Source organism: Capra hircus, chromosome 19 (assembly GCF_001704415.2).
Source record: "Capra hircus breed San Clemente chromosome 19, ASM170441v1, whole genome shotgun sequence".
Classification (NCBI taxonomy): Eukaryota; Metazoa; Chordata; class Mammalia; order Artiodactyla; family Bovidae; genus Capra; species Capra hircus.
Genome location: NC_030826.1, coordinates 33,387,088 through 33,409,965, shown reverse-complemented (window position 1 = coordinate 33,409,965; position 22,878 = coordinate 33,387,088). Strand labels below are relative to the sequence as shown.

General features: G+C 45.6%; 1 protein-coding gene across 1 annotated transcript in view; it reads left to right on the top strand.

The window, feature by feature from the left end:
• Nucleotides 5,377-22,878, top strand: part of LOC106503272 — a 64,329-nt gene continuing 46,827 nt past the window's right edge. The window contains exon 1 of the mRNA XM_018064005.1: nt 5,377-5,439. The gene's annotated coding sequence lies outside the window, so the exon portion shown is untranslated. The remainder of the gene's footprint in view (nt 5,440-22,878) is intronic.

Sequence of the window (22,878 nt, the reverse complement as noted above, 5' to 3'; positions counted from 1 at the left end):
CGTGATATAAATACACAAAGTCTGCTCGGGACTGGGGCTTCCTTGGTGGCTGAGATGGTAATCTGCCTGCGGTGCGGGACACACAAATTCAATCTCTGGGTCAGGAAGCTCCCCTGGAGAAGGGAATGGCTACCCTACTCTAGTATCCTTGCCTGGAGAATCCCATGTAATCTGCCTGGCAGATTACAGTCCAGGGGGTCGCAAAGAGGCAGACACAATTTAGTGACCAAACAACAACATACAAACATCCAATGTGACATGTAGAAATGTGTCTCCATGTGAAAAAATTCTGAGGTTGTAGTCAATTCCCACGTAACACAGAGATTCTTAATTGGACACTGAACCTGGTGATGGTTTTGGTGGGGGGCATGGGGTATCCCATGATCCCTGGAATTATATAGGATTGGTTTGTACATTTACCCAAGAGTGTTTATTATTTCATCACATCTTAACATGAGCCAGTGACCCAAAGTATTATGAATTCCTGCATAAAACATCTATAAGTTCATATTAAAAATTCCAAATAATTCTGCTTTGTTCCTTTAAAAGCAGCCACCGCTTTGGGGCCCTGAGTTTTAGAGCACTTGTGTGGGTGTGTGCGCCTGTATTAGTCGCTCAGTCCCACTCTTTGCGATCTCCTACTTCAGTATCAGATCAATCCGCTAGGTGGCAGCAAAACCCTCAAATGGACTTTGTGCTCCGTAGCTCTGCTGTGTCTGACCAGTTGCATCTCAAAGGGCTGCAGCCTGCCAGGACCCTGTCCATGGAATTTCCCAGGCAAGAATACTGGAGCAAGTAGCCGTTTCCTTCTCCTGATTTTTGAATTATATCACTTTTTTTTTCACACCAAGAGTTGAATCCAAATCCTGGGCTTGTTTCAGCTCTTTCAGTGGTTCATCTTACCAAAAGGAAATATAGTGAGGTGCCTACTATTGTGATTGTTGAACCCAAGTTCTGACTGCTGGATTAAAAAAAATTTTTTTATCTGACTGTGCTGGCTTTTAGTTGCAGCATGGGGGCATCTAGTTCCCTGACCAGTAAAGTAAATCTAGTTCCCTGAGCCCCCTGCATTGGGAGTGCAGAGTCTTAGCCACTGGACCACCAGGGAAGTCCCCTGACTACTGGATTGATTAGGTGACTTGATAGTACAGATGTGGAAATCCAAAGTACAGATTTTCCTCCAGTTAACAAGAAGCACCCTTACTATGCCTTTGACATTTGTATTCTCAGTCCTTGGAACAGAGCTACTTGAACAAATGTGTGAGGGTATGTTAGGCATTGCCTGGCTAGGAGACTCCCTTGTACCAGCCAAGGTCTGCTGGTAAGCAACAGAGGTCACCTCTGGCTGTCTTAAGTAGAAAAGGAATTTACTGGGACAATGTGGGAATAGATCAGAGAGTCACGAGAGAGCAGTCAAAATCCAGACTGTTGCTTCACTTTGCATCACATGCTCTATACTTCTGGTGGATGCTCCTTTGATAGACCTGCTGCCAAAGGGGTAAGATAGGAAGGATGCTCTGACACAGCTTCTCAGGGAAGCAGGGCCTGTGTCCCCTCATAACATGCCCAGCACCCCAGCATCGCCCAGCAGAGTGTCTCAGGGCCTTTGCCAGCTTCTGCCCCATCTCAAGTGTTTTACTACTCATTTCTTCCTGACTTCTTGGAATAGCAGTGAAGACTGTAGACACTCTCGACTTGACTTTTCCTGGGAATGCTTTGAATGTTTCACTATGGAGTGAACATTTAATGAGGGGCTCAGGTAGCTAGATTCTCTATCTGGCTTGGGAATTTCCCTTGTGTTCCCAGTTTACTAGGAGTTTCTGAAGACTGAAACTGGTCCTGTATTTTGTCAAAGAATTTCTGGGCACAAAATCCTTCTCTCAAGTGTCTCTACAGCGAAGGACACTCACAGATCTTTCAGTGTTGAATCAGCCTCTTAGCCTTGGGGAGATTAACTCATGCCACCATCCATCCATTCAGCAAGTCCTGCATACCTGCCGTGAAAAGCAGTGTCCTCAGCACTGGGTGTGGACAGAAACGACAACAAAGTGCCTGCCTGCAGGGAGCATGCACTGTAGCTGGAGGGAGGCAGACAAATTTTTGAAAAACACAAAATGTAAAGTATGTCTGAGAGTGATAAGTGTCCCATGACCTGCAATCCCTCTTTATCCTCATGTGCTCTGGGTGGCTCCACATTTCCACCTTTGCCTGGATGCAAACACTGCCCGGCCTGAGAACCTCTGAGGACACCTGAATGAATCTGTTCTTCTCCAGAGAGCCATCCTGTGCCTCCCCTGCACTCATACCCAAGCTTTCAACTGTTTGCCTTCAACTCTCACCCCTCTCCTCTTCCTGATGTCTATCTACTTTGTTATTCACTGGAGAGGTCATACACAGCGGTGCACGTGCAAGGTGTGCAGGTGGTTTGAACATCCAAGTGCATGACCTTGGTCTCTGGTTCACTCCACTCCTCCCCCTGGCTGCGCAATTGATATAAGGGTACTCAGTGGTCCTACCTCCACCCCATCCATCCTCACATCTTAACCTGGGCATCTGCGACCATCATATTTCCTTACCAAAAACTCCTCTCTACCTTGGTTTTTCAATTATTCCAACAAGATAAGTAAATCACTGACCCCTCCTCAAAACATCCAGTCTGTCTGACTCACTGCCAATCCCAATCATCCAGCTTTCTTCCTCCTACTTCTTTTTTTCTGAGTATGATTTGCTTTATTTCTCTTTGACTATGTTTTAAAAAACCTGAAAAAGCTACTGTGTTAACTGATTTCAAGTAAAAAAGTATCCAGAAGGAAAGACAGTACTTGAGCTCTTATATTTATCAAATGAAGAAAAGTGCAGAGAAGAAATGGAATGTAAATGTGCCTAGTCACTGTATAAGTCACATTTAAATTTGATTTTTTTAAAGAAAATTACCCTAACCCTTGGACTGCAAGGAGGTCCAACCAGTCCATCCTAAAGGAGATCAGTCCTGGGTGTTCATTGGAAGGACTGATGCTAAAGCTTAAACTCCAACACATTGGCCACCTCATGCAAAGAGTTGACTCATTGGAAAAGACCCTGATGCTGGGAGGGATTGAGGGCAGGAGGAGAAGGGGACGACAGAGGATGAGATGGCTGGATGTCATCATTGACTCGATGGACATGAGTTTGAGTAAACTCCGGGAGTTGGTGATGAACAAGGAGGCCTGGCGTGCTGTGATTCATGGGATCGCAAAGAGTCGGATATGACTGAACGACTGAACTGAATTGAACTGAACCCTAAATTTATGAGTATTAACAAATTTTAAATCTGAACAATTTTATAAATATGGGCGGTAGCTAATATTTGCTATGTAAAGTGTTGACTTTTAATTATTTATTTGAAAATAAAACATCAGGGCAGAAGGCACAATGAAATGGCAAAGAAAAGGACATCTTTTAAACATATTTTCCTTAATAATACTGTTGTTATTCAGTCGCTAAGTTGTGCGCTACTCTTTGTGACCCTGTGAACTGAAGCACTCCAGGCTTCTCTGTCCTTCCCTATCTCCCGGCGCTTGCTCAAACTCATGTCCACTGAGTCAGTGATGCCATCCAACCATCTCATCCTCTGTCACCCCCGTCTCCTCCTGCCCTCAATCTCTCCCAGTGTTGGGGTCTTTTCCACTGAGTCAGCTCTTCGCATGAGGTGGCCAAAGGATTGGAGTTTCAGCTTCAGCACCAGTCCTTCCAGTGAATATTCATAATTGATTTCCTTTAGGATTGACTGGTTTGATCTCCTTGCAGCCCAAGGAACTCTCAAGCATCCTCTCAGCACCACAGTTGGAAAGCCCTGTACATGTGCAATATGAAGCACATGTTGGGGAAAAGAGAAAGGAGAGGAAGAACTTCCTCCTACTTCTCACCTTGCTCAGTTTAGATTTGGCAGCACACACACACACACACACAGACACACACATACACACAGACACACACATACACACACAGACACACCTGTCTCTTTTCACAAACAACTTCTCTTCTTTTCTCAGGGGTTCTCATCTTCCACACTTTTGGCGCTTGGGTCAGATCATTCTTGGTGGTGGGCCCATCCTGTGCCAACATTATATGTTGCAGCATCAGGGGCCTCTACCCACTAGATAGCAGTGCCCCTCCCCCAAGTGTGAAAACCACAGTGTGTCCAGCCATCTCCAAGTTCTTCTGGGTGGGGAGGTGGGGGTGGGGGACATACGGCCCCTGAGAACCCCTAGTCCTGGCTCGTTTCCCTACTGATGCTGAGACTCCACCTGCCCCAACGCATACATACAACTTCTTAGGCATCATATGTGTGAAATCTCTTTTCCTTTCCTGTGTAGCCCACAGCTCCATCTTAACGGATTCTTTTCATAAATACTTAAACCTCTTCAAACAACCCTCCTTCAACAACACTTCCAGGGAACCCCTAAGGCAGCACCTGTCCTTCTGTTCCCTCCACATGTTGAGGGGTTGGTATTTTCCGGGCTTCATTTCTTTCTCCTCTTTCCATCTTCCCTCCCTCAAGTATGATTCAGGGACCTGCCATTTGGCTCCTGAAGCTTCCACTAAGGTCTTAGATGACTTCCCAGTGCACAAATGCAGTGTACATGAGGCTCACTGGAGCAGAACCAGATGGAGGCAGTGTGAGTGTGGTGTTACCCTGTTGAATTTTGGCTTTTCAGAGGCATCCTCGAGGCGACGTTGGGTGGACACTGATAGTTGAGGGCTGGAGTGAGAGGGGTGGCCTGGGCCACCAGTGCACCTGGGATGGACCTGTGTGTGTGTATATATATATATATATGTACCTGATGCCACAGGTGAGATGAGGTCCCTTGGAGAAGAGTGGTCCGTGGGACTTAGACCAGATGTTCTCAAACTTAAGGGAACTTAAGAATCAATTGAAGGGCTTGCAAAAGGCAGATTGCTGGGCCCCACCCCCAGAGTTTGTAAAGCAGCAAATCCTACGGAGCCGCGGCGAGGGGGCGTTTGAGTTTCCAACCAGGTCCTCCCGAGATGCTAAAACTGCTGGTCGGCTACCACGCTTGGCGGTCCAGGTACCAGCTGGGCGGTTCCGGTACCGCGCTGAACAGTCCTAGTACCGAGCTCTGTGGTTCGGCTATCGAGCTTTGAGGTCCAGGCACCGCGCTGGTCGGCCGGGTACCGAGCTCTGTGGTTCAGGCACCGCGCTTTGCGGTCCGAGTGCCGAGCTTTGCGGATCCGGTACCACGCTTAGCGGTCTAGGCACCGCGTGGGCGGGAGACGGCGCAGGGCCGCGGGACTACAACTCCCAGCGTGCCCCCGCGCCGCTCGCGCGCGCCCCCTGCAGGCGGCTCGGGGCGCCGCTCGGCGGCGGGGGCCGCTCGGGAAGTCCGTGAGGGAGCGCGGGAGCCGCGGCGGCTGCTGGCTGCGGAGCGGAGCTGGCGGGTGAGTGGGGGCGGCGCCGACCACTCTCGCCTCGCGTCTGAGCCGCGTGGTCATCTCGGGTTGCGGGTCCGGGTCTAGGTCCGGAATGGGGGTCCGGGGTGCGGGGTTCGGGGTGCAGGGTCCGGCGCGGGTCGCGGGGCTGCCCCTCGCTGAGGCGGCGTCCGGACGGTCCAGCTCGGGCGGCCGGACCCGTGTCGCAGGTGGCGCGGCAGGAGACTGGCCTCCCCTCCGGGCCGGGGGTGTCCGGGAGCGCTGGACGGATGCCGGCGCCGCGGACTCGGGGCCCCAGAGGCGCCCCCGGAGCGGCCCCGCGGGAGCTATCCCGGGTGCTGCGAGGCGGGGCGGGCGGTCCGTGGGGTCCAGGCCCCTGCGAACCGTGGGCCCCGCTGCGCTGGCCCGGCCGGCGTGGCGCACCTGGACCCGGGCGCCGTTGGGATGCCCGGTGGCCCGGGATGCGCAGCCTGTCAGGAGCGCAGGGGGACGCCTCCTCCTCGCGCATCCGGGGAACGCCGTTAGTTTTAGAATTCTGTTTTAAAAAGGGAATTCGGACCCTGAATATCTCATTTTTGAGGTGTGGGCGCTGCGTTTGCCAGCAGGTAAGTTTATATAATGAGCGCTGCTCGCTTGGAGAGACGCGTTCCCGGAGGCTGCTCGCCCTTGCCCTCTATCGGGAGCATTTCGCCCGCCGTGACGCGCTTATCCATCAGCAGCTGCGGGCGCTGCAGGCAGCAGATAAAGCGCCGCTGAGTCGTCACAAGTCAAATTTTGGTTTCAGAAGATTTCTGTCGTTTAGTTTCAAACAAGATGCTGTTTCATTTAAGATGGGAGACGAGGTTGGGGGTGGGGGCAAGCCTGTCATCCCCGATGCCTTACTCTCCAGAAAACAGCTTTGCAGGACGAAGTCTGGAAGCAAACTGTTTGATTTGTGCCCCAAACTAGACCTGGAGCGTCCACTCTGAGGTCTGTTCGTTTTAATCGTTTTTCCGGTTGATTTGTCTGCTTGTTGTACATGGACAATCTTCTTTTCTGTTAAACAACAGAGGTCTCTTTCTAATGTTTGTACTCATTTCTTGTTTTCTATGGACCACCTCTCCAGAGCCTTGACTATTAAATAGGACATTTTTGTCTCGGGCTTGGTTTTAGGGGAATGTTGCCAGTGTTTCCTCATTAAGGATCTTCTTTAACAGATTAAGTCAGTTTTTGTTTTGTGGATTTCCACCCCCTCCCAAAATGCTTCTGTGTAGCATGTATTGATATGACCATGTAGTTTTCTTCTTGAAATTGTTAACATCACAGGAGATTATTTTGCTAGATTTTCTGTTGCCAATGGGTTGTTTGATACTGACATTTTATTTAGGATTTGGGGATCTGTATTGATAAGAGATTGGTGTTATGTTTTTTCACCCTCCTCCCATGTCTGAGTTCATAATCAAGGTTATGCTGTCCTCAGTGGTGGAGAGGGGAAAGTTTTCTTCATGCTCTGAAGCAGAATGATCTTGTCCCGAAGTCTGGCAGAATCTGACTGCAGACTGCCTGGACTGCTGGTGTTGGTTTTTTTTTTTTTTTTTTTAAGAAGTTGGTATTAGTATTTAACTACCTTTCCATTTTTTCCATCATTGGCTTTTCTAAGGTTTTCTGCCTCTTCAACCTGATACTTTTACGTCCTCCCAGAAAATCATTAGCACTGTTGACATTTAACATATGTTAAGATAATGTTATGTATTGTAGTCTGTTGTAAGAGAAAAAGTCTCCCTTGTCTGTGGTGCAGTCTCCTGTTTATACTTACGTGTGTGTATGCGTGCGTGTGTGTCCACCTTTTCTCTTTTTTAATTGGCCAGACTTGCTTCATGCTTGCTGGCTTCTTTTCAAATAACCAGCTTTTGGATTTATTGATTAATCCAGCTTTCGGATTTATTGATTAATCCTATTGATTTTTTTCTATGTCATTAATTTCTGTTCTTTTTCTTTCTCCTTAACTTGGGTTTATTTTACTCAAATTTTAGCCTTTTGAGTCGAAAGATTCTATCATATAATCAATCAGTCCTCCTGATGGAGGCAAGGACTTATAATTCCTGTCACCTCTTGTTTGGTGTTGGCTCTATTCTTACTTTAACGCTTCAGATTAGACATTATTGCTGTTATTATTTTCTAGGTTAGCTAGATACTTGTTTAGATTATTTGTTAGCTAGATTTGTTTATTAGCTATTATTTGTTACTAAATTTGTTAAATTTATCTACCTGTTTACCATTGTCCTCACTCTTCATTCCTTCCTTCAGATTCTCTTTTTTGGATCACCCTCCTTCTCCCTGAAGTACCTTCTTTGCAAGTTCTATCAGTGATGATACATTTTTCTGTTTTTATAATATCTGAAAATGCCTTTAATTTACCCACATTCTTGAATTTTGGCTTCAACCGTTTTCTCTAGTCCAGTGAGTCCAAAGTTCCGTGTGTGTGTGTGTGTGTGTGTGTGTGTGTGTGTATTTAGCATTTTTAAAAGATAATTTGTAGGTGGAAGGTTTGGGGACTTCAATTCTGCCATAGTGCTGAAAGATGAAAAATAGAAATTAATCTGTAGTCTAATAAGCTGTCAGTTTTAGTGACTTTTCCCTGTACAAAATTAAATGTTCATCTCACATTTACTAAGTATAATTTATATTCTCTGGACCCTTATTGTTTACTTGACCTATTGATTCTGAGAATTGTGTTAAGGACTTCCACTGTGATCCCTAGTGGTTTTCTTTTGTTCTATTCATTTTTGTAATATTATTAAATATATACACTTATGAGCCAGCCATAGCAATGTTGTTGCTTAGTCACTATGTCATGTCTGACTCTTTTGTGACCCCGTGGACCCCACCAGGCTCCTCTGTCCATAGGATTTCCCAGGCAAGAAGACTGGAGTGGGTTGCCATTTACTTTTTCAGGGGATCCTGCATTGACGGGTAGATTCTTTACCACTGAGCCATCTGGGAAGCCCTATAAGCAATGTGCATGCATGCCTTCATGCTAAATTACTTAAGTTGTGTCTGACTCTTTGCGACCCCATGGACTGTGGCCCTCCAGGCTCTTCTGTCCATGGGATTCTCCTGGCTAGAATGGGTTGCCATGCCCTCCCGAAAGGGATCTTCCTGACCCGGAGATCAAACCTACATCTGCAGCTCCTGGTTTGCAGGCAGATTCTTTACTGCTGAGCCACCAGGGAAGCCCTTTATCTGGCATATCTTCTAGTAATATTAATTTATTTTTTATTTTCTGTATTTTGTTTTAGGTGTTACTCTTGTGATTAGCTAACAGCAAGATTTTGTTTTATTCCTTAATGTTTGCCTTTTTTGGAAAAGTTAGGGTAAATACACATATAATAAAATTTACCATCTTAGTCATTTTTAAGTGTACAGTTCACTAGAGGTAAGTATATTCGTGTTGCTGTGCAGCCAACCTGCAGAACTTTATCATCTGCAATATCTAAACTGTTCCCATTAAACAATATATTACCGCACCCTGCCCCCAGTTCCTGGTAACCACCACTGTACTTTCTGTCTCTGTTCTAGGTACCTCATGCAGAATTTGTCTCTCTGTGACTGGTTTACTTCTCTTACCATTGTGTTCTCAAGGTCAGTCCATGTTGTAGCAGGTGTCCTTTCTTTATGAGACTGAATACCATTCCATTGTGCGTACAGACCACATTTTGCATGTTATTTCATCTGAGTTGCTTCCGCATTGCAGCTATTGTCAGTAATGTTGGTCTGAACATGGGTGTGCAAACACTTCTTCAAGACCCTGCTCTCTGCTTTTGGGTATTTACCCAGACATCAAATTTCAAGATTGTATGATCATTTTGTTTTTAATTTTTGGAGGTATTGCTGTATTATTTCCCCAGCAGCTGTACCTTTTTACATTCCTGAAACAGTGTACAAGAGTTCCAGTTTTTCCTTATCTTTTCCAATGGGTGTTATTTTTTTTGTTTGTTTGTTTGTTTTGAAAGTAGCCATCTTAATGGTCTTGAAATCTTTATCTTTCAATCAATGACTTTAACCTATTTATATTTGATTAATGTAATTTTGGGTCCTATTCCTGCTGTCTTGTTTTATGTTTTCAATTTCTTGTGCTTATTTCCTGACAGCCTCCACCCTTTTCCTATTTTTTGTTGGGTTGACTGAGGATTTATTTATTTTTTTCTTTCGTTTTGTTCTATTTTATTTCTCTCGTGACATAGAAGTTACAAATACTATTCTTACTCTGCTTGTGTTTGGCACCCTTGAATTTGGAGATACCTTTTTATTGAGGTATAACATGAACATGTAAAGGTATACACATCTTAACAGCTTGATGAATTTTGACTAACTAAATACATGTATAACCAGCAGGCAAAACGAGAAACAAATAAACAAAAATAAGAACAACCTTTCCCACATTCCAGATTCTGTCCTCCTGCTGCTCACTGCCAAGGATAACCCCTGTCATTTCTGACAGTAGATTGGTTTTCCTGTTTCTGTACTTGATAGCAATAGAATTATACAGTACGTGCTCCTTTGTATTTAGCTGCTTTCTGTCAACATTGCATTTGTGTAATCTGTAGGATTCTGGAGTGTGATTGTGGTTTGTTCATTCCATTGCTGTATACATTCCACTGTTTGTATGTATCACAATGTGGATATCCATTCTACCGCGACTGGATTTAGGTTGTTTGTAGTTTGAGGTTATCATGAATAGTGCACCATGAACAGTCTTTGCTGGATGGATGTATGCGTTTCTGTTGAGTATATATCTAGAAGTGAAATTGCTTGGTCATAGAGTGTGCATATGCTCAGCTTTTGCAGATGCTGCCAAACAGTTTGCAATAGTGGTTGCATCAGCTTATGTACCCGAGAAGCATATGTGGTTGCCTCACATCCTTGCCAACTCTTGGTAATTTCTTTTTTATTTTAGTCATTCTGGTGGGTATGACATTGCGGTTTTAACTTGGATTTCCCTGATGATAGATGGATTTGAGCTCTTTTGGTATCCTTAAGTTTTCACACATACCTAAGCATTTTTTCTCTTGGTGTTTAAAGATAATCTGTATATATGAAATTTGGGGGTTTTGTACATTATGTGTCAACATTTATAAGTTTAACTGATTATTTGTTCATCACTGACTGTTTTATCTTGTTTTTCTCATTTTTGGATTCTTTAGTTGTTTTGATTGCATGAGTCCTTCAGTAAATTTTTTACCCCTAGAGATTCTATGAGTGGTAAAGTTTCTGAGCCTTCATAAGTTTTAAAAATATTAAAAAACTTGCTTTTCCATGTGAATACTCTTGACTGGGTATAGGATTCTAGGTTAAAAATGTCTGAGTTTTGAAGATAATTCTTTATTATCTGCTGGCCTCTAGTGTGGTTGATGAGAAGTCTTTGTAATCTGATTCTCACTTTTTTGTTTGTTTTTCTGTTAACCTGTTTATTTCTCTGAAGCTCCACAATTTGTTCTTTTTTCCTTGTATTCTAAAATCTTGCCACTATTTGCCTTGGGGTGGATTTCTCTTGTGCCTCCTGCTTAGTTCTCAGTGGTCCCTTTCATTCTGTAGGTAAATATTTCTTTGGCCCTAGGAAAGTTTGAATGTTTCCCTGCCTCCTCTATTCTCTTCATTTTCTGCTTCTGGAATTACTGTTAAATGGGTATTAGAATTTCTTGGGATTTCTCTGTCAGTCCAGTGGTTAAGACTCTGTTTTTCCACTGCTGGGGGTGCGGGTTTGATCCCTGGTTGGAGAACTAAGATCCCACATGCTGTGTGGCCAAAACATAAAATAGTATGAAAATGGATATTAAGATTTCTTAATTTATCCTTCATGTTTCTTGACTTTTCTGTCAAATGTTCTATCATTTTCAGGCTGCATTCTAGAAGATTCTACAAATCTAGTTTAGCTTTGTCCCATCAACTCTTTAGCCCATCTATTGAGTATTTTTTTTCTTTTAATCATGTATTCAATTTTCAAGGTTTCTACTTTTTTAAAATTTAATTTTTGGAATAGATAAGATATTCAGTGTTCAAAAATTATACTGTATTAAAAGCTGTAAGTAAAAGGTGCCCCTCCATCTCCCCACCAAGTTCTCTGTCACCTCAAAAGCAGGTAACCATTGTTATTAGTTTCTTATATATCCTTTCAGAGACACTTTATGAAAATATAAGTAAATATGAATTACGTTCTTAAGTCCTCCATTGTTTTTGCACAAATAGTCCTGCCCTTGACCCTGCTTTTTTTTTGTTTGCTATACCCCCAGGGCTTGAGGGATCTTAGTTCCCTGACCAGGGATCAATCCCAGACCCAAGCAGTGAAAGTGTCAAGCCCTAACCGCTGGACCACCAGGTAATTACCTTGACTGGGTTTTATTTTTCTTTTTTAATCTTTTTTTGGTGTGGACCATTTATAAAGTCTTTATTGAATTTGTTACAATATTGCTTCTGTTGTTTATGTTCTTCTTTTTTTTTTTGGATCTTAGCTCCCCAACCAGGGATCAAACCCTCACCCTCTACATTGGAAGGCAAAGCCCTAACCACTGGACCATCAGGGATGTCCCCGTGTCTACTTTTTAATTTCACCATGTAGAGATTTTAACCAACAGTTGGCTCTTGCTTTTCATAGTCATGCCTCCCTTCCATCTTTCCAAAGACATTTAATAATTTCTTCTACATGCTTCATTGGGCTTCCTAGGTGGCTCTGCGGTAAAGAACCCACCTGCAAGGCAGCAGGCACACTGGTTCTGCCCCTGGGTCAGAAAGATCCCCTGGAAAAGGAAGTGGCAACCCACTCCAGTATTCTTGCCTGGAGAATTCCATGGACAGAGGAGTTGGGCAGACTACAATCCATGGGGTCACAAAGGAGTCAGACACGACAGTGACTAAACAACAACAATGTGCTTCTTTAACTCCTCTCTCAGGCACACGTCTTCCTGTTGACTTGGTGTCCCCATTTCATGACGTTGAGTAAGAACCTGGGGCACCTGCCTTCAGATGCCCATCCTCGAGCATGAGGGTTCCTGTTTGCCTGCCTGTCTCTGCTGCCTCTGGTGATAGCTGGAGACTGACGTGCTGCTTCGTGGACTGTGTGGTCCAGGGCAGGGGCTCGTGTCCTGGACGCTCAGTGTGCAGGGAGGAGTCCCAGGGGCCCAGCCCTCCCGGCTGCCGTGCCCCAGTTCATCTCCTTGTCAGATCCCACCCCTGCCCCTCATTCCCTCTGCTGATCTGGAGCCTGAAACCCTGCATGACGGGCTCCTCCCAGGCTGGTGCCGGGCTGTGGTTCAGTCGGGCAGTCTGACCCTGAGTATGCTGTGCCTCTCAGAAGCATCTTAGGTGCTTTCATTGGCCACTGGTCTTGTTTCTTGTTTCCCAGGTCTCTTATTGATTTAGTGGTTTAAAAATATTTCTGTCGTTCCAAAGAATTTTAGAGTAGGAAAGCAGAAGTATGTATTTAGTCCAGTTTCCCCCACTGTGTCCGCAAGTCCGTTCTCCAACATTACCTTTTATCTTGAATCAATTTCTCTTGTTGAGGGGGTCCCAGAGACCACCCCCAGGTTCAGAGATTTCCTAGGAGGTCTCACGGGACTCCTCACATTCTCACATTGCCATCCCCATGGCTGTGACTTATCACTGTGAAGGATACAAAGCAAGACCAGCAAACAGAAGAGCCCAGAGGGGCCAAGCCCTGGGGACCAGGCACAGGTTTCTGAGAGTCCTCTCCTGGGGAGCCACCTGGCGACAAGCTGTGCAAACACAGCTGAAGCACTGTCCTCCAGGAAGCTCTCCTGAGACTGGGCCCCAGGGTCTTTTCTGGGTGCTGGTCACACTGGGCACCCTCTGCCTAGCATCCACCCAAACTCCAGGCTCCTGGAAGGGAAGCAGGTGTTGAGCATAAACCAGTGTTTGCACAAACAGTTTAGGGGCAATAAGAGCCTCTCTTATCAGTCCTGCAAACATCAGGAAGCAAAATCCAAGTTCCCAGATGCCAGCCAAGGGCCAACTGGCTCAGGCCTGTCCCAGGCCTGCTCTGTTAACCCTTTGTTGTAAAATGGCCCTCCTGTTTTCCACAGGAAAAAAATGGATACCATACTTGGAAATGACTTCTCCCAGCCAAGTTACCAAATGCCCTTGCCCTCTCTGGGGAGAAAGCAGCATTTCTGGAGTATTACGGGTAAAGCGCTGTTTCCTGACTTTGAAATAAGCTGAAGTTTGTTGCGCGGCAAGCAGCCTTGAGGGGCAGAGCAGGGGGTGACCACTGGGCTGTTAAGTGATCGGTTCTCTTGCTGGTCTCCGGTCACCAGTTGCAGGGCACCTGGTGCAAGGCACATGACCGTTCCCAGTCTCATGTGTACCTTTTCCTAGATCAGTCAGGTCACCTCTTCCACCACAGGCTCTGCTCCCCAAACTCTGGCCATGGCTCCACCCATGGGGCATTTTATCCCTTACTTCTCTTCCGTGACTGTGTTCAGTGGCGTTTGTTGCTTCACTTTGTGGCTAGGTTTAATCTCCCACAAGACTGAGAATTCCCTGAGGACCACACAGCAAGCCACATGTAGCTATAGACCCAGAGCCTCCCTGGCAGGGGGAAGCGCTTACGCTGGTATCTGTTAGTGCTCCTGGAAGGAGCAGCTGCAAGGACATGGAAAGGCATCTCTTCTCCATCCTTGATCCACACGTCGCTGACTTGTGTTCTGTGACGAGGATGGTGATGTAAACCTGTGTGTGTGTGTGTGTGTGTGTGTGTGTGTGTGTGTGTGTGTGTACGTGTGCTCAGTCATGTCTGACTTTTTGCAGCCCCATGGACTGTAGCCCACCAGGCTCCTCTGTTCATGGGACTTCCCAGACAAGAATACCGGAGTGGGTTGCCTGTTCCTCAAACGAACAGCTTCTCCATCTGAGCCCCTCTCTTGTCTTGTGTGCTTTTTCGTGCTTTCATTGGTTTATAGTTCATAAATTTATAATTTATTCCTTTTTCTTCTGTGTAGCCCACTGTCTCATTTTCTTCCCCACCCTCGCCGTGGCCGACTATTCTGTTGAATACACACGCTCTTATTGTATGTATTCTTTTTTTTTTTTTTTGAGGGTCATTGTGGTTTTATTTGTATGTGTTTGCCCAAATGTAACTGTTAACGTATTTGGTCTCTTGATGCCATCATGATATAATGTGCTCACATCTTCCCAAAATACTTGGATTTGAGTGAAGATCTCTACCCTACCAAATGCCTCCACATCTTGTGTGTATGTATTCTCAAGAATGTGTATTGCTTTGTGTGCATGTTTTTTCTTTTTAAAAAAATCTAGTTTGTTATCTCCTTTGTTTCTTCTTTCTTTGTCTGTGTGGACTCTTGGTTGCAGTACACAGGATCTTTTGCTGTGGCACTTGGGGTTAGTTGCCTCAAGACATGTGGGATCTTCATTCATGACCAGGGATCAAACCTGCGTCCCCTGCATTGGAAGGCCGGTTCTTAACCGCTGGACTGCCAGGGACGTCCCCATGGGAGGGTATTTTTAATTTACAGAAGTGGTGTCATGTTAGACTCTTCTAGTGTTATCACTCACCACCATGTTTCTATGACTCATTCCTGTCGCTATGGTGACTATCCAGTTTGTGTATCCACATATCCTGCCTCTGTCCCTCCTGGTGATGGATGCCCACATTGATTCCTATGCCCAGACACTACAAGCAGTGCTGAGGGAACCTCTCCTACATGTCCCATATGGACTTCTGCGAGAATCTCTCTGGACTTGGGCCAGGAGCGGGACTGCCTGCTCACAGTGTGTGCCTGTACTTAGTATTTAGGACCAAGTACCATTGATTGCTTCTGAGCGAGGCCACACCATTCTGCATCTCCCCAGAGTGCACTGGATTCCAAAGACCTTTCTCTTGCAAACACTTGGCATTGTCCAGCTTTCTAGTTTTTCGCAGTCTTACTCTATTTACATTTCTCTGGTTACTACTGAGTATATACACTTGAGAATGTGTATGCTTGCTACCTTGTTGTGTTTTCTTTAATGTAAATTGCCTGTTCATGCTGTTTCCCCATTTTTGTTTTTTTGGCCTCGCCACATGTCTTGCGGGATCTTATTTCCCTGACCAGGCATCAAACCCTGACCCATAGCAGTGAAAGCCCCGGTCTTAACCACTGTACCATCAGGGAATGTCCTCTCCTCCATTTTCCAGTTGAGATTTTTAACTAGGATATTTTTTAGACATTAACCACTTGCTGATTTTTAGATGATGTAAATAGTTTCTCCTGATACATGATGTCCACTTTGTTGTTAGTATCTTAAGGAAATCCTTAATTCTGTAGTCAAAATAACCAATTTGGGGGGAGGTAGGGGAGGGAAGGATTATGAGTTCAGGATTAGCAGATGTAAACTATTACATACAGGATGGATAAACAACAAGGTCCTGCTATAGAGCACGGGGAACTGTATTCAGTATCTTGTGATAAACCATAATGGAAAAGAAATATGAAAAGAATATGCATATACATATATATATATATTGTGTTTCTGCTAAGTCGCTTCAGTCGTGTCCGACTCTGTGCAACCCCATAGACAGCAGCCCACCAGGCTCCCCCCGTCCCTGGGATTCTCCAGGCAAGAACACTGGAGTGGGTTGCCATTTCCTTCTCCAATGCATGAAAGTGAAAAGTGAAAGTGAAGTCGCTCATTCATGTCTGACTCTTAGTGACCCCATGGACTGTAGCCCACCAGGCTCCTCCATCCATGGGATTTTCCAGGTAAGAGAACTGGAGTGGAGTGCCAAAGTGACTCAGTTATATATAACTGAGTTTTTTTTATTTGACCCCAGATACCAAGATAAACGCCTGTGTTTGTCAATTGACAACATGTTAATAATCAAGACATTTCACATAAAAATCCAGATTTTTAGCCTCTGTTGAATCAGCTGTGTTTCAGTGTCAGCTGTAGTAACCAAGTGGTGGACTATCCGCCACCCGGCAGGCCTCACTTGTTCCCCTGTCCTCCTGGTCATGTGGTCTTCTGAGTTTATGATCAGCACCTGCTGTGTGTGGAGCAAAATCTTGAAAATAAACAAGCGTGATGATAGTGTACATGAAGGTGCTACCTGAATGTGATTCTGGGGTGAAGTGGGCTTGGAGCTCAGAGCACAGTGTGGTGGCTGTTCTCATGATGGCAGTGAGTGTCAGCACAGGAAAGAAAACCAGCTGCACTAGTAAATATTCTAGGCTTTTTAGGAGTCACAGTGTCTCACAACCACTCCCTTCCAGCTCTTATAGTTCGAGGGGCGTGCATGCATGATCAGTCGCTTAATCGTGTTCAACTCTTTTGCCATGCACTGTAGCCCACCAAGCTCCTCTGTCCATCGGATTCTGCAAGCATGAATACTGGAATGGGTAACCATGACCTCTTCAAGGGAGGGTTCGATCTTTCTGACCCAGGGATCGAACTTGCGTGTCCTGCATAGGCACACAGATTCTTTACCATCTGAACCACCTGGGAAGCCCATAGCTTGAAGGCAGGCATTGACAGTATGTCAGTGAGTGTGATCCATTCGTTTGGTCCAGACTTGCCCCGCAGACTGTCATTTTCTGACAACATTTTCGCCTGTTGTTTCTAAGGTGCTGGCTCACAGCATTTGCCTGATCACTGGGAAGCAAGTACCTGCTTGTGCCAGTGCCGAGGTGGTGCTGGTGATGAAGCACACTTTCAGTCTTCAAGCTCCAGCTCTGGGTGGGGAGACAGACAAGTGAGGAGAACAGGCCAGGATGGGTCTAGGGTGGAACGTATCAGGGAAGACTTTCTGTAAGAAGGAGGCATCGAAAATGAGCGGGGAGAGGAATTAGGCAAGACAGGGGCAGGGCCTTTTTGTGCTTCATCTGTAAAACCCAAGAGGTGACAGTTTCACTCACTATGGCCGGAAAGCAGAGACCTGGTTTTGTGGTGGCAAGGAGTGGGGGCTTGGGGTGGAGGCAGTGGGGGTCGTAACCAGCCCTAAAGTGGGTAGCAGGAATGATAGGACAGAGACTGGGTAAAAATTCCACACAAAATCCTGAGTCCTTAAATTATCAGAGATTGATGATGACAACCCCCATGCTATCAAATTGTGTCAGAAAATAAGAAATCACAGAACTTTAAATTCACAAAATCAAAATAATCCTGATGGAGAAGAGTACAAGCCCACAAAGGTCAACTATAGACAAAGATGACATATGGATATATGCAAATATCCTAAATAAAACAGCAAGACGACTTCAGTAGAATTTCAAGTAGGTTTTCTTCTGCAAATTGAAGATTGCTTTGATATTAGGACATAGGTTAGTTTAATCTATTGTGTAAGTAATGAAAGGGGAAAGCTATGTAATCACCTTAAGAGAAACTGAAAAAGCACTTGATGGAATCTGACTCTGAACCTTTTAGGTTTCCTTGAAAAGTATTCACAGTCTTGCCTTCTGGCGTGCAGGCTCCCTGCCTGCCCAACTTCCTCACCTTTTTGTTTCCTTGGCAAACCTCGGCTCATTATTTCTTTGTTCTTTCTTAACTTTTAGCCGCACTGTGTGAGGCATGTAGAATATTAGTTCCCCAACCTGGGATCGAACCCATACCTCCTGCTTTGGAAGGCAAAGTCTTAACCACTGGACCGCTGGGGAAGTCCCTGTTTCTTTTTTTCCTTTTAAAATATTTATATTTATTTGGCGGTGCCGCGTCTTAGTTGTAGTACGTGGGATCAAGCTCCCTGACCAGGGATTGAATGCAGGCCTGCTGCATGGGGAGCATGGAGTCTTAGCCACTGCACTGCCAGGGAAGCCCCTCTGCTCATTATTTCTTCACCTTTTCCTTCCTCATGGCCTTTGTGACCCTTTCCTGTGTCCTCCATATGGAGTAAGTTACCTCTTCTCTCCAGTCTAGGCAGTACTAATCAGACCTCCTGTCTTGCATTTTGGTAGTAATTCTGTTTCTCTCTATACTTAGTTGATTTCCTTCTATCAGAACCTTGTCCTGGGGTGGGCCCTGGAGATACAGAGATGAGTAAGATGATACTGGTCCCTTGGCTGTAAACCCCCAAACTTGTCCCCTTGCTCCCCTGGCCACTGCTACCGCTGCTGCTGCTAAGTCACCTCAGTCGTGTCCCAGAGACGGCAGCCCACCAGGCTCCCCCGTCCCTGGGTTTCTCCAGGCAAGAACACTGGAGTGGGTTGCCATTTCCTTCTCCAATGCATGAAAGTGAAAAGTGAAAGTGAAGTTGCTCAGTCGTGTCCAACTCCTAGCGACCCCATGGACTGCAGCCTACCAGGCTCCTCCGTCCATGGGATTTGCCAGGCAAGAGTACTGGAGTGGGGTGCCATTGCCTTCTCCCCCCTTGGCCACTGCCTCCAGCTAAAGGTATAGGTGGAGGCCCCAGGGGAGACCAGGATGTGAGAGGAGGGGGAGCCAGGGGATTTCTCTCCCTCGTTTTCTGCCTTGGACGTTGTCTCAGGTGTGGTCCCAGCTCCTGCTGAGGGATACTTGCCTCTGGCCTTTGTCCCACTGAGACAGGCCAGGACGCAAGCGTTTGCTGCAATGCTTGCACCTGGACATATCTCTCCTCTAGCAAAAAAGTACAAAGAAACTATATGGAGCTAAAAATAACTGTCTGTGCAGTTGGTGTACATTCTGGACAAAAGATACAAAGAGACCAAAAAACCCAGCAGCCATTTTTGAAGAGCCTTGAGCAAAAGCAGAGTGTTGGGAACAAAAGCAGGGTATTGAGCATGCCCCCTGCACTCAACACCACCCTCACCTAACATGAGAAACAAGCTCACCCTCACTCAGGGAGCAAGCAAGGGGACCTATTGCTCTCAGTATCCCCTGCTGCAGCAGTTCAGTTCAGTTCAGTTGCTCAGTCGTGTGACCCTTTGTGCTTAGTCGTGTGACCCTTTGTGCTCAGTCGTGTGACTCTTTGTGATCACATGGATTGCAGCACACCAGGCCTCCCTGTCCATCACCAACTCCTGGAGCTTGCTCAAACTCATGTCCATTGAGTCGGTGATGCCATCCAACCATCTCATCCTCTGTCGTCCCCTTCTCCTCCTGCCTTCAGGGTCTTTTAAAATGAGTCAGTTCTTTGCATCAGGTGGCCAAAGTATTGCAGTTTCAGCTTCAGCATCAGTCTTTTCAATAAATATTCAGGACTGATTTCCTTTAGGATAGACTTGTTGGATCTCCTTGCAGTCCAAGGGACTCTCAAGAGTCTTCTCCAACACCACAGTTCAAAAGCATCAATTCTTCTGTGCTCAGCTGTCGTTATAGTCCAACTCTTAGTCCATACATGACTACTGGAAAAACCGTAGCCTTGCCTAGATGGACCTTTGTTGGCAAAGTAATTTCTCTGCTTTTTAATATGCTGTCTGTGTTGGTCATAACTTTTCTTCCAAGCAGCAAGCGTCTTTTAATTTCATGGCTGGAGTCACCATCTGCAGTGATTTTGGAGCCCGCCAAAATAAAGTCTGTCCCTGTTTCCCCATCTATTTGCCATGAAGTGATGGGACCAGATGCCACGATCTTAGTTTTCTGAATGTTTAGTTTTAAGCCAACTTTTTCACTCTCCTCTTTCACTTTCATCAAGAGGCTCTTTAGTTCTTTGCTTTTTGCCGTAAGGGTGGTGTCATCTGTATATCTGAGGTTACTGATATTTCTCCTGGCAATCTTGATTCCAGTTTGTGCTTCATCTAGCCCAGCTGCAGCAGGGGCCCTAACAAAGCCTTGCCTGAATTTCTTGTATGGCCTCTGGTCAATTTCTATGGACTGGAGAAGGTCAAGAACCCTGATAGGTATCACCGCCTCCTTCCTTTGCTCCTCCAGTCTTATTAAACCTGCTGGAGGGCTCCTGCTGTTGTGAGTCTCTGGTTTGTTCTCCACTCTCACTTAGTGTTTTAGTCATTCCCCAAACCTTTTGGGGCTTCCTTGGTGGTGCAGTGGTAAAGTATCTCCAATGCAGGAGATACAAGTTGGATCCCTGGGTTGAGAAGATACCTTGGAGTAGGAAATGGCAACCTGCTCCTGTATTCTTGCCTGGAGAATCCCATGGACAGAGGAGCCTGGTGGGCTACAGTCCAGGAGGTTGCAAAGAGTCGGACACGACTGAGGATGCATCACTTGCTTCACTTGCAAACCTTGTGACCAGTTCCCATGTTAAATTCCCTCTGTTGAGCTTTGTTGTTGTTGTTCACTTGCTAAGTCATGTCTCTTTGCTACCCCATGGACTGCAGCACTCCAGGTTTCCCTGTGCTCCACTATCTCCTGGAGTTTGCTTAGACTCATGTCCTTTGAGTCGGTGATGCTATCCAACCATCTCATCCTCTGCTGCCCCCTTCTGCTTTTGCCCTCAATGTTTCTCAGCATCAGGGTCTTTTCCAGTGAGTCAGCTCTTTGCACAGAGGCGGCCAGAGTATTGGAGCTTCAACTTCTGCTGAACTACAGCTCTTGAATTCTGTTTTCCAGATTGGACCCTGTCCAGTATAGAACAAGAACCCCACTTCTAGATGCCCACAGTCTTACAGGACAGACCTGGAAATAACTGTGATTTTTGTCTGTTTCATGCTGCTTTCTGTCTTCTTCCGGAAGTACACCTCACCTCGACCACAAGGATTGGCCGTCACCCAGACTGACACCATCATAGGACTTCACACTCCCTGTTCACAGAGGCTTTTCCAGGAGTCATATCATGTCCCCAGACCAGGCTAATTACTTTCCTCTGAGTTGTTTGAAATGGGTCTGGTGCAGCCAGAGCCCCGTACCGTCTTGGGAGTCGTAGGAGGTGTGAGTTCTGTGGAAACTTGGTATTTGGTGGTTTTTTTTTTTTTAATTAGTTTGTTTGGTTCAGTGTATGTCTCCAGTGCATAGTGAGTGCCCTGTCAACACAATTTCATAAAATCTAAGGTGCCATCCATTTTCAAACAATTATTTTGTGTTCCACTAAGGAAGAAAAAAATACTGTTAATTAAACCATAACATAGTTTTTTATGTGCACTTTTTATTTTAGATGTATGGAAAGATCTTTTGGACATATTTAAGATAGTTTATACCATATAGTTTATATCATACAGTGTTTTTATTTGTATATAAACAGGAAAGTGTAAGTGCTGTTAGCTGCTTAAGGCATTTCTAAAACCTCTTCTTTTTTAAAATAATTTTTTCATGCTAAAAATTTATTAACTTTTAAAACCAACAAATACCGTTATCAAATTCCTATTAAAACCTCCTCTTTGAAAAAAATTATTCATTCACTCTTTTATTTTTGGCTGCACTGGGTCTTCGTTGCTGTGTGCCCGCTTTCTCTCGTGGGAGCCGGGGCTACTCTTTGTTACGGTGTTCAGGCTTCTCAGGTGGAGCATGGACTCTAGAACACGCAGGCTCAATAGTTGTGGTGACTACCGGTTGCCCTACGGCGTGTGGGATCTCCCTAGCCCAAGAATAAGAACCGGTGACCCCTGCTTTGGCAGGCAGATTCTTAACCTCTGGAACACCAGGGAAGCCCTAAAACCTTCTCTTCTAAGTCACTTTTGACTCCAGGTTGTTTGTGATTTTTCACAGATGAAGTCCCCTCTGCTACCAAGAACCCTGGTAACATGTTGTGTGTGGTTGTGAAAGTGTTCCACGTTGTCTCCAGCGTTTTCTTTTGAGCTTGTGACACCCATTCTGTGAATCTGATGCTGGCCCTTCCTTATCGCACCTAAAGGGATCTGCAGACTGTGTTGATAAAGCAGCCAGGACTCACACCGCTCCTTCGATGGTCCTCTTTGGTGTGAAGCCTGGAATAGTGTAGGACCACGGTCAGCTCTGAGGCCACCTGGAGTGAAAGCCAAGTTACCGTGCTTTTCAGGGAGCTTATCCTGTCACAGACTGAGCAGCATGGACCAGCCAGCGGTGACCATAGGAGGCCTGCTGACCTCAGGGATATTAACATGGGTGTTTTAGCATTGGTGGATTGTGATATTTGTACAATTAATTAATCAATGAATCTGGTGGGGCCCGAACCCTCACTGAGAGACAGGCAGAAAGACTTGGGGAGAGAGTCTCCCTGGGTTCAATGGTTCCTTGGGCCACATCCACCCTGCACTTTCCAGGGTTTATTTATGAAATCTGGTCCTCCTTCCCTCTTCTTTTGTGAAACTAGTTCAGATTAGTTTCATGTCACTTGCAACCTAGCAAATCCTGACTAATCCAGAAGCTTATAAAATGATTATAAAGTGTGATGTGTGTAGGAATTAAAGTGTATTCAGGCTCTGAAGTAGCATCAAGGAGAGAGAGACCTGCTCTGTTTGAGGAGGTCAGGCTGCGACTCTAGACTCTCCGAGGTGAGGCGGGACCCACCTCCTGGTTGCCTCCCAAGGACCCCGTGTATACTCCGGCTTCCAACTACTTGCTCCCATTGTCTTTCTCACCACATAATTAAAAAAAAAATCAGTTTAGGGGAGG